Here is a 12,238-nt window from a genome sequence, read left to right on the forward strand (position 1 = left end):
AAAAAAAAAAAAAAAGATAGCAGGAAGGGAAGAATGAAGGAGGGGAAATCGGAGGGGGAGATGAACCATGAGAGACTATGGACTCTGAGAAACAGACAGAGGGGAGGGGGTGGGGGGATGGGTTAGCCCAGTGATGGGTATTAAGGAGGGCATGTATTGAATGGAGCACTGGGTGTTATATGCAAACAATGAATCATGGAACACTACATCAAAAACTAATGATGTAATGTATGGTGACTAACATACCATAATAAAATTTAAAAAAAAAGAAATGCTCCCATAGGAAAATCAGCAAATATGTGAAGTACATTTTTATGTAAATATAAAGTAATGTAGTCCATTATTTCACAAAGAAAAACACAAGTGGCCAATAATCATGAAAGATGTTTTACTTCATTAAGAATCAAGCAATACAAATGGAAATAGCATATATCTTTTTTTTCCATTCAAGAGTCAGAATATTTGCTTATCCTCAGGACTGGCAAGGGGTTAGAGAAAAATGTGCACTTTCATGCCCTCTTGATAAAAAGTGAAAGTTGTTTCAATTTATTCTGGAATCCAGTTTGGAAATATGCATCAAATGTAAAATGTATGGAGTTTTTGACCCATACATTCTATCTCTAAGAATTTATCTTTTTTTATTTTTTATTTTTTTTAAGATTTTATTTATTTATTTGAGAGAGAGCACAAGAGGGGGAGCTGTAGGCAGAGGGAGAGAGATAAGCTGACTCCCCGCTGAGCAGGGAGCCCAATGTGGGGCTCAATTCCAGGACCCTGGGATCATGACCTGAGCTGAAGACAGACGCTTAACCAGCTGAGCCACCCAGTTCCCTCTTTTTTTTTTTAAGATTTTATTTATTTATTTGAGAGAGAGAGAGCAAGAGATAGAGCACGAGCAGGGTAAGGGGCAGAGGGAGAGGGAGAAGCAGGCTTCCCGCTGAGCAGGGAGCCCTATGTGGGGCTCCGTCTCAGGACCCCAGGATCATGATGTGAGCCGAAGGCAGACGCTTAACCTTAAAGTGTAAGAATTTATCTTAAGGATATGATCAAGTGTGGTAAAATGTCTATGTAAGGATGTTTGTAGCAACATTGATTATAATATAGAAGAATTAGAACTATAATATCCATCCATGGAAATTTATTAAATAAACCATGGCTCCTTTATATGATGGAACCCCATGCGTCCATTAAAATGATGATCTGTATTTATTGATCTGTAGAAATCTTAATGACATACTGTTGAGTGAAAAACCAGGTTATGATACAGCGTGTGTGGTACGATTCTGCCTATCAAGGTTGGAAAACTTTTGCTATAAAAGACCAGGTAGTAAATATTTTAAGTTTTGTGGGTCATACAGTCTCTGTCATACTATTCAATTCTCCTGTTGTACAAAAGTAACCATGGACAATGTGTAAACAAGTGAGCACGGTTATGGTTCCAGTAAATCTTTATTTACAGAATAGGCAGCCATCTTGTAGCTTGCTGACCATCCTATATATGTAGGGGTGTGTGGGTGTGTGTGTGTTTGTGTGTGTGGAAAGAATATAAATTTCTAGAGGAATGTTCACATGAATATTAACAGTATGGCTGTGTAGGGGGGAGCTCTAGATGATTTTTACTTGCTAGTTTGTATTTTCTGTATTGTTTGATTTTCATAGGGATTAGAAAAAGTCATAAAGGGGCACCTGGGTGGCCCAGTCGTTAAGCGTCTGCCTTCGGCTCAGGTCGTGGTCCCAGGGTCCTGGGATCGAGCCCCACATCGGGCTCCCTGCTCTGCGGGAAGCCTGCTTCTCCCTCTCTCTCTCCCCCTGCTTGTGTTCCCTCTCTCGCTGTGTCTCTCTCTGTCAAGTAAATAAATAAAATCTTAAAAAGAAAAAAAGAAAAAGTCATAAAAATTATTTATTATTTCGGGCGCCTGGGTGGCTCAGTTGGTTAAGCAACTGCCTTCGGCTCAGGTCATGAGTCCCGGGATCGAGTCCCGCATCGGGCTACCTGCTCAGCAGGGAGTCTGCTTCTCCCTCTCCCACTACCCCCTCTTGTGCTCTTTCTCTCTCTCACTCTCTCTCTCAAATAAATAAATAAAATCTTAAAAAAAATTATTTATTATTTCATGAAAGGAAAGACTCTGTTTACCCTGAAGAAAAATAGGTTAATAGTATAAGATGCCTGGGAGTTCTATTTTAAGATCTTCCATGTTACATATGTAAATATGAAATACAGTATTATTTAAATTTTATTTGGTACAAAATCACGTCATGCCTGCATTATTGTACTTGCTTCTTTAATAATATCCTTGCCCCTGGTTTTTAATAGCCCTTCCTCTTCTTGGTACAGACAGATTTATCTAAGTGTATTTTTTTAAAATCTAGAATTCTATTATCTATGTCTTCTAGAATTTATCAGAAGTAATCCAATTTTGTAATAAAAATAAACACACACACACTACTTTCTTGGCTCTCCTATTTCTGTTACTGCCAGCTTTCTGGTTTCTCTTCCTATCCTCTTAATATAGGAGTCCCCAAGTTTCAGACCTTGTTCTCATCTTTTGCTACATTGTTTCCTTTGGCATTCTTATGGGTTCAGATACCACCTCTAATGTGAAGACTCACCTGGACATTCATGAAAGTAAGTGACAGTTCACCAGTTCTGTTTTGAGAATTTATTCAAACCCACACCTATTTACAGTAACCAGTTACCCATAATTACTTTCAGCTCCTCATGTAAGCTTTAGCTTTCCATCAAACTTCTACTATAGAAGTGCCAAATTTAGATTTACTACCTCAGTTTTAACATCTTGCTCACCACAATATACCGAGATTATGAACTAGATTTCCAATATCAGCCTTGGAAGAGGCACTTTGGTGCCTTCTGGTATGATTCAGAGACAGGAATACAAGCAGAGAAACCAATTAGTCTCACCCGTAGTTGTCTAGGCACGATATAATGGTGGCTTTTCCTAGCTGGATTGCTGTGGAAATGAAAAGAAGTAATGGCTTCTGGGATTTTAAGAACATTAAGAAGATTTAGTGATGGACTAGATTTGGAAAGGTGAAGGAGAGGATCCACCAAAGGTAACGCAGTTTTCTGGCATGTACAAAGGGGGGATGCTGACTTTTTTTCTCCATGACATAGAAGGCTATCATCATCTGCTGAGACAGAAGAGTGAGGGATCTGAAGTTTGAAGATTTTGCTAGGCAGAGGGGGGAAGGGTGTATCAGGCAGGAGGAGCAATATTAGTGAAGGCTTGAAGGTGTGGAAATAGTGTTTTCTGGAAATTGTGTATACTCGAGTAGTTAATAGAATGAGGTGTGGAGTAGGGAGGGTCAGTATAGAGGAGTAAGTCTGTGAAAGTAAGCTAACTCCTGATTGTGTAAGTTCTTAAATTCCACCCTATGGGGCGCCTGGGTGGCTCAGTTAAGCGTCTGCCTTCAGCTCAGGTCATGATCCCAGTGTCCTGGGATCAAGCCCCGCATCGGGCTTCCTGCTCAGCGGGGAGCCTGCTTCTCCCTCTTCCTCTGCCTGCCGCTTCGCCTACTTGTGCTCTCTATTTCTCTGTCAAATAAATAAATAAAATCTTTTTTAAAAAATTCCATGCTAATTAATTTTTTACCTTATCCTTATAAGTCAGCTGTCCTCAGACATTTAGATCCACAGACTGCTAAAATCTCATATCTAATTTATGAGACCAACATAGAATTGCCTGCTTTTATTTTGCACAGTAAAACATTAAATCCATAATATAACCCATTTTTTCCTTTATGTTCTATGGTTTATAGTTTTCTGTTAAGGAGATTTTGAAAACTGAACACTAGGTACTTTCTCACATTTCAGGAATAGTTCTAGAATTGACCTAATTCTAAATTACATTATAAAGGAAGCTAAAGAGCATATAAATCATGCCAAAAATACTTAGGATGGGGAGGACTGGATGCCTCAGGGAATCGGTAATTTGATCCAAAGCCTGTCACCTGTTGAAATTTATCCTGGGTCAGTAGTGACTGAAAAACCATCACGACCTGACAGGTGTTCAGGATCGTGTGTGAAATGAAGTGGCAGACTCAGTATAGTTCCTATTGGACACGTGTGTGCATTCCTGAAACCACTGCAACATTAATTGATAACTATGCTGGCAATCTTGACTGAGGTGCCAAGGACTAACTGACCTGAACTCCCTTCACCCCTACTAATGTGTCTTTTTAAATAGGTCCAAGTCTGCTTGTATAGTAGAAAAGTGTGTTTGGGCCTGCTCTTTGACTAGATTACTTTACTTCTAAAATTGACCATCTATCTTTTTCCAAGTGGATTCCTTTATTATTACATCTGGGTTTTTTGTTTTTTTTTCCTGGTGAAATGTTTTGTCTATCTTTTGAGTCATCAAATAATAGAAAGCATTAAATTGCTACTACTTATCATCCACAAGGATTCCTCTAATTTATTCTCTCCTTGGAATTTAATTTAGAAGCATCAATATGCTCTTAAATGTGTAAGAATTTGCATCACTAAAAACTAAATACTACCAAAAAGATTGTCTTTCAATATAGTTAACATGTCATTAAAAAATCATTGTTATAGGGGCACCTGGGTGGCTCAGTCAGTTAAGCATCTGACTCTTGGTTTCGGTTCAGGTCACGATCTCAGGGTTGTGAGATTGAGCCCTGAGTCTGGCTCCATGCTCAGCTCAGAGTCTGCTTGAGATTCTTTCCCCCTCCCTCTCCCTCCCCTTCTGCCCCTCCCCCGCTCACACGTGGGCACTTTCTCTCTCAAATAAATAAATAAATAATCATTGCTTTATATACTAGAGAGTCATAAATAAAAGAAGCCCATCCAACCCTCCCTAATCGGTAGTGGGTGAAGGAGAGGAGAAAGAAAAGTGTTGATCTTCACTAGTATCATACAGTAAGAACAACTTCTTTTTCCTCCATAAAGGATCATGACGGTATGCGCGTCTGTACATGTGAGTTTAGCCTGAACCACGCCAGCAGCAAGATTTTAGCCAGGTAGAACAAAGAAGCAGACTTGTAACAAAAATCTAATAATTTTGTTAATTGCAAGCTTTTACTCTCTAGCGCGAACATGATTGTGTGGTTTCATAGTGCTCCTTGGTTAATGGTTATGTGGAGTCCTCAATTTAACTAGCAAATTATTCTCTCCTTCTACAACTCCTTCCAGATTGCTAAGAAAAGGCTAAACAGAGTGAATCTTTTTTTTTTTTAAGCAATTTTTTGTTTTAAGATTTTATTTATTTGCGAGAGAGAGAATGAGAGACAGAGAGCATGAGAGGGAGGAGGGTCAGAGGGAGAAGCAGACTTCCCGCTGAGCAGGGAGCCCGATGTGGGACTCGATCCCGGGACTCCAGGATCATGACCTGAGCCGAAGGCAGTCGCTTAACCAACTGAGCCACCCAGGCGCCCTAAACAGAGTGAATCTTAAATGTGTGTGTTGATAGGCAAAAATAATGCAGCATGAAATTTAAATTGGCTTTCCAGTAGAGGCAATAAATATAACTATAGTCCAGAGTCTGGTCTCAAGGTTAACTGCATACCTTTGCAGACCAGCTGACCAGAGTTATGGACATAACTTGTGGCCATGGGACAAAACCGGTTTATCTATTTGTGGAATAAATTCATGAATTTATCAGCCTTATGCATTTATAAACTGCACAATTCATAGACTTGACAGTGACAGATTGAGCTGATTATAGATGAATTATTCAGCTTTGGTTTGCTGCCTTTGTATAGTTACTCCAGGCAGTCCTCAAATATGCTTTGTACTTCTGCCTTCGTATCTTTGCTTGTGGTGTCCCATCTCCTTAGAACCTGCTCCCTTTCCTTCTCCCGTCCTTCTTCCCTACCCTCCCCTCACATCCATACCTCTCTCCTGGCCAAGTAACTTCTAGCTCATCTTTCTAGATTTAGAGTATCTGCAGATTCTTTTCTAGTCCTCTCACCATCTCTCTTTCCAGCCATATCCATTCTCCACTCGGCAGGAGTGTTCATTTTTCTTTCCACACCCTTAGCAATTGTGTTGTAGTCTATTGTATTGATATCTTCAGGCTCTTCAAAGGAGAGATTATGGTGTGTTTAACATGTGGTAGACACCTAAAGATGTTTAGTGAGTGAATAATTGAATGAATAATTACAGTGTTATTCTTTTCATCTTTGTTGTGTTTAAATAAATGTTATGTCTCATACTTCGATGAATTTTAAAAGACCAGAGAAATATCTATAGAGGCACTTCTAAGTATTTTTGCTTATAATGAATTTAGTTTTTAAAATCTTGACTACAGTTTTACTGACAATGGCTTTTGAGGTCGTTTTCATGATTGTTAATTTGTGAAAAACAGCTAATGGACTTTTTTCTTTGATGAGTTGCGTGAAGTTCCATGAGCTTTATACTTTAAGGAAAAGTGGGGCAAGATGGTTTGAAGGTTGTAAGTAGCACAAACCTAGCAACCTTAAATTCTTGACTGTTAATTATGGAAAAGTCTAAACGTATTCAGAAGTAGAGAGAGTGGTTTAGTGCATCCCCTGTGACTCATCACCTAGCTTCTATCATTTCAGCCATGGGTTAGTCTGGTTTCATCTATTCCCCTACCCACTGTCCCTGCCCCACATTTTCTTAAAGGCCGACTTACTGAGGTCTTACTGATATGACATATAATGTACTCTTTTCAAATGTAAAGTTTGAAGAGCTGGGATAAACATACACAACGTGTGCATGTTCAAGATATAGAACATTTCTATTACAAAATCTTTACCCACCCCCACCTTCAGGCAACCACTGATTTGTTTCTGTTACTAGAGTTTTGCCTTTGTCTAGACTGTCCATAGAAATGATTCAAACAATATGGAGGCTTTTGTGTCTGGCCTCTTCCATTTAATATAAAGCTTTTTGAGATTCATCCATGCTGTTGCATGTATCAGTAATTGTTCAGTTTTTCTCTACTTTATGGATGTACCACAATTTGTTTATTCAACAGGTGGTAGACTTTAGATTGTTTCCTGTTTTAGGCTGTGATGAGCAAAACCACACTTTGAACATTTGTGTACAGGCTCTTCTGTGGACATATGTATTTATTTCTCTTGGGTAAATACCTAGGTGTGGAACTGCTAGGTCATAGGATGGGTATGTTTATTTTTATAAGAAATGGCCAAACTGTTTTCCAAAGTAGCCTCACCATTTCAATGAAAAATTCAGTGAATGTCAGTGTGAAATTTCAAACTAAGAAAACTCCAAATTTTGGAGTTTTAAATTTCTGTTACTAATAAATCTTTGATCTCAAGTGCATGGTTATTTTTATTACTCAAAGAAATAAGACTCACTGAGACAACTATCAAGACATCTTGCTGCTTACTGCTGGCAAGATCCTGGCTAGAGTTCTCTTGGACAGACCACAGTACAGCCCTGCCAACCATGCGCTCCCCAAATCACAATGTGGCTGTGGGCCATGGTGCAGTACAGCTGACTTGATGTTTGCAGTGTGTTTGGATTTAGGAAAGTCAGGGCTTAACTCAGGCTGTATCTTACAAGATTATAGGTTCCAGAACATTCATTTTTTCTGGTTAAATGAAGCTGCCACTGAAGAAACAAACCTTATACATAGGGTTAAAACAGGTTTTTTTTAAATTGAAAAAGTATCATTACCATTAAGTAATTTGGAAAGGAAGTATAAACAATGGCATCTTAGAACATTATCTTTTAACCTGGTGAAATACTATGATTAAGTCAGGAGTTCCAGATTCTTGACAGCCTTTTTTTTTTTTTATCAGAGTTTTGAAAAATCCTGGACTTAAGACTATGACATATTTTCAATTTTATTAGAAAACTAAAGGTGCTTTATTTAGTTCTTGCTTTGATATGATGTAGAATAGGTTTAGATATATTACTATTATGAACATCTCATTTTCAACTACCATTAATTGAGTGGCACAGACAATGAGACCCTATAGTAGATCTCTATCTAGTACACTCTTAAGCATAACAGATTAAAACTGCTGGAACAGTTTCCTAGAAGACCAAGTACACGGACAATTTTAGCAAGGTGCAAGCTTTATCCAATATGTTATGTAAGTGCGCAGGAATTACTCTATGCTATTAACCAAATTTTGGCAATTTTTTAAAAATTATATAACTATCTTTGAAATTTATAGCACAACACAGCAGTTAAACTATCAACCAAGAAAGTATAAGATCTCATTTTATTTTCAGAGAAGGCCAAATAGCTGCTTCATAAGGATGTTGTTGATGATTCCTTGAACTGGGAGAAAGTTCCAGTGAGACCTGAAATGACTCAACCCCCCAGGGAGCAGACAGCCTTGAAGTCTACCCATAGAATAAGCAGACTTGATTTCTTTTGGATTTCTAAAACTTGATATGATTCTTTGCCATAGCTACCCAGACTGGAAGCTGGACACAGTCCCACAGTAATATTTATTTGCACCAAATGCTGTAGTCATTCAGAACCTGTCTAGGATGCCCAGGATTTTAGACACAGCTTATATCTGCACCATAGACTGATTATAAATCTTAGATTGGAGATCCAAGTCAGCCTGAGGCGAGGGCCAGAAACCTGTAGAAAGAAAAAAGAATAGAAAAAAATGCTATGCAAAGTTTGGAAGAGCATGTCCCTTTGCTTGGACTCTGAATTTTCAAAGTATTGAGACTTTTCAGAAGGAGAAGGCAGAGACAGCTCAGGTCCTAAATACAAGGCATATTTAGAGAATGGACTCCAAAGCCGGAGTAGAAGGAATACCTGCAGCTACTCGTGTGGGTGTGAAGAACAGTGTAAAACCAAGAAACCAGAGTGGAGCTATGCTGGCTTTCTAAGAGACAGGGCTCAGCTGATATCAATGTTGCGCTTGAGCCTGAGAGTCAAGCTCCAGAGTCTGAGGAGTCTCTTTTTCCCTTAGGGTCCATGATGTGATCCAACATCTAGCAGGGTTGAGTTGTAATAGTCACAGAAGGCGGTTGAAGAGATCTAACTTTATTTCCTTAAACCGATCTCCTCTTGCTTCCTTCTAATGATGGAAAATTATCGAGTCTGCTCATCAAAGTTATTTGTTTTCCAGTTAAAAATTTGGGTTTTTTGTTTTTTGTTTTGTTTTGGTTTTTTGGAGACAATTACTGCATGATTCCATTTATATGAGGTATCTAAAGTAATCAAACTCAGGAGATGCCTGGGTGGGTCAGTCAGTTGGGTGTCTGACTCTTGATCTCAGCTCAGGTCTTGATCTCTGTCTTGAGTTCAGGCCCTATATTGGGCTCCCTGCTGGGCATGGAGCCTACTTTAAAAAAATTTTTTAAATAAAATAATCAAACAGAAACACAAAGTAGAATGGTGTTGGCCTGGGGCTGCCATGGGTGGGGGGGGAGGGGCATGCAAATAGGGAGTTGTTCCACTTGTTTACAGTTTCAGTTTTACACAATGAAGAAGTTCTAGAGATTTGTTGAACAATGTGAATATAGTTAACCTTACTAAAATGTACACTTATAAATGGTAAGATAGTAAATTTTATGTCATGTTTTTTAACCACAATTTAAAAAATAAAAATAAATTAGACATCACCAAAAGAATTTAGGTTTGGGGGGGTTGTCTCTTACACTTTTTCAGCATTTCTCACATCAGAAGGGTTCTCCCCTACCCCTATTTTGCTTTTCTAAATGAATCTGGAGCAGAAAAGCTCATCTAACCTCCTGGCACTGAAGAAGGGTTTTCTGCTCCTTCCTCTCAGGCTTCTTGTTGAAATGCTTTGTTTCCTCTAAGGGCATCATCTTTTCCTCTGATGCATCAGCTTTAATTTAACTGGGCTACCTGGTGACTGAGTATCCACTGTCTGGTAGCCACTGAGACATTGCTGGTTTCCCCTAATTTTTGGAGCATTGGGCTGATACCTGCTGTCAATGACCACACTATTGCCTCCAGTTATGAGGTCCCTGTACTTTGTCATCTTTATCTGCACCCAGCAGCCCATTCAACATGCTGTTCCCCCTTGGAGACTTTGATGGCTCTTACATGCTTCTCAGAAACTGGGGAGTTCAGGATCCTGTGTGAATGCCCTTAGTTGTAGTCACCTTCCCAGTCATTTCTACTCAACCACTCCAGCATCACATTAGGTATAGGACCATCTTCAAGCCAAGGAAGTCTCTTAAAGGTTTCTGACTTGCCATGCTACACAGGAATCAGGGCACCAGCTCCAGGATTCTTTGATTCTCTCAGATTTGTCTCTATTTTTCTCTTCTACTTACTTCTCTCAGCCAAATTTTGACCCCAAAAGGGGAGCAAGGATACCTGGATGTATTCTCTCACTTTCTTACTTTCTTCCTCTTTCCTTCTGCCCAGAAAAAAAAAAAATTATATTAAATCCCAATTTCCTACTTAGTGTTTTCTCTACTTTCCCAGGGGGCAGTGAGCCTTAGCCTCATGGTTTACCCTTGCTGACCAAAAGTCTACTGGGAGAGAAGGGGGAAGAATTACCAAGAAGGAAAAAAATTGGGTGCAAATATTTTTACAATACCTCCGCTTTATCTGGGCTTCTTTGTAGATTCTTCTTTCTTCATGCCTCTCCATGTCTTGTTCACTCTATTTCTCACATGCTTCTAATACATTCTTTACCACTATTTTTACCACCCCAATAGTGGATAAGAGTAAAGTTCTGAGTCAGACTACCTCAGCTCAAAACCTGGTTTTGCTGACTCACCAGCTATGTGAACTGAATGAAGTTCCTTAGCTCTCTGTGCTTCAGTTTCTTTACCTGTTAAATATAGATTAATAATAGCCCTCACTCTGTAGATGAGATAATTATAAACAGTATTTTGAACAGTGTCTACAATATAGGAATTGCTCAATTAATATTAGCATTCAATATTCAGACCATCATCACTTCTCCTCTAGATTAGTAAAATAGATTTCTAATTGAATTCATTATCCCTGTTTCTACCCCAGGACTTCTTCATTTATACTGTTATATAGAATTCAGAGGATCTGAGAATTGTGTGGGAGAAATTACATCTTTATTTTAGCTGCTATTTAAGTGAAATTTGGCATTTCTTTCCATTCTGCATGTATGCTTTAAAGTACAAAAGTATTCATAATATCTGACCATGTCACCAACAGAAATCACAAATATTTCATGTTAAATTGCAGTTTTTGCATGTATCTCATTTATGCTCATCACTACTTTTAAATTGATAGTTATTTAAATCACTACTAGATATTATTTTATTAGGTTATATCACCTATATATAGGTTAGATATTATTATATTAGGTTATTATATCACATTTAAAATATGTTTATAATTATAATTTAACCCATTATTTTGAGAGGGATATATAGGCTTCATCAGATATCAAAGGGACCTTGGCACAAAAAAGGTTAAAATACCTTATTTGAAGTGGGTTTTTAAAATTTACATCTAACCATTTTGCTTCCTGATTAAAGTGTTTTGCTAGCTCTTATCACTGACCATATCAAAGCACAAACTGCTTAAGAAGATATACAAGGAATGTACTGGCTCTCAGTCTACCGTTAGAAGCTCAGTGCTTGTCACGGCCTAAGGCCTTATCCCTCCAACCATTCTGGAATACTCTCAGGATCTGGAAGGCATCGTGCTCTTTTAGGACTGCATTTATGTGCCTGTGTGTATGTGGGGGGAGGCGTGATTGTTTTGGAATGCCCTTCTTCTTCCTCATTTATGCCTTCTCCTTACTCATCCACCAACTTTTATTCATCATTAAAGATATTGCTAACATCATCTCCTCCTTTATGTCTTCAGTAGACTCCCAGTATGGTTGAGGTGACTTTCCTGTCCTCTCCCACAGCACCCTGTGTAAACCGTTTGTCACATTTTATTAAATTTGACTGTTTACTTTTCTGCTTTCACTAGACTGTGAGTTTCTTGAGTGAGAGCCATGATTTATGCTTCTTCCCTCCTCTCTCAGCTCTTGTAGTAGTATCTAGGACTCAATGAATGGGTAAAATCTGATAGGATATCACACAAATATGAACAGAATTGATGTTATCTCGGAGACAAAGTACCAGAGACATTCTGAATTATTTTCATTCCCTCCTCTTCTGATAATAGTGTGGGGAAAACATTGCTCCTTTGGGAAGCTCAATGATATATTGGGTTATGTAACTGAGGAGAAGCTTTGTGACTTTGGGGGAGAAGGAATGTGTAATTTTTTTCTTCTGGAGTCCTGGAAGAAAGGGATCTTGGCTTGGCATCAGTGGAGTTAA

Source organism: Mirounga angustirostris, unplaced genomic scaffold (assembly GCF_029215605.1).
Source record: "Mirounga angustirostris isolate CCGP_5_RB_7025 unplaced genomic scaffold, mMirAng1.0.hap1 SCAF_3, whole genome shotgun sequence".
In the NCBI taxonomy this organism is placed as follows: domain Eukaryota; kingdom Metazoa; phylum Chordata; class Mammalia; order Carnivora; family Phocidae; genus Mirounga; species Mirounga angustirostris.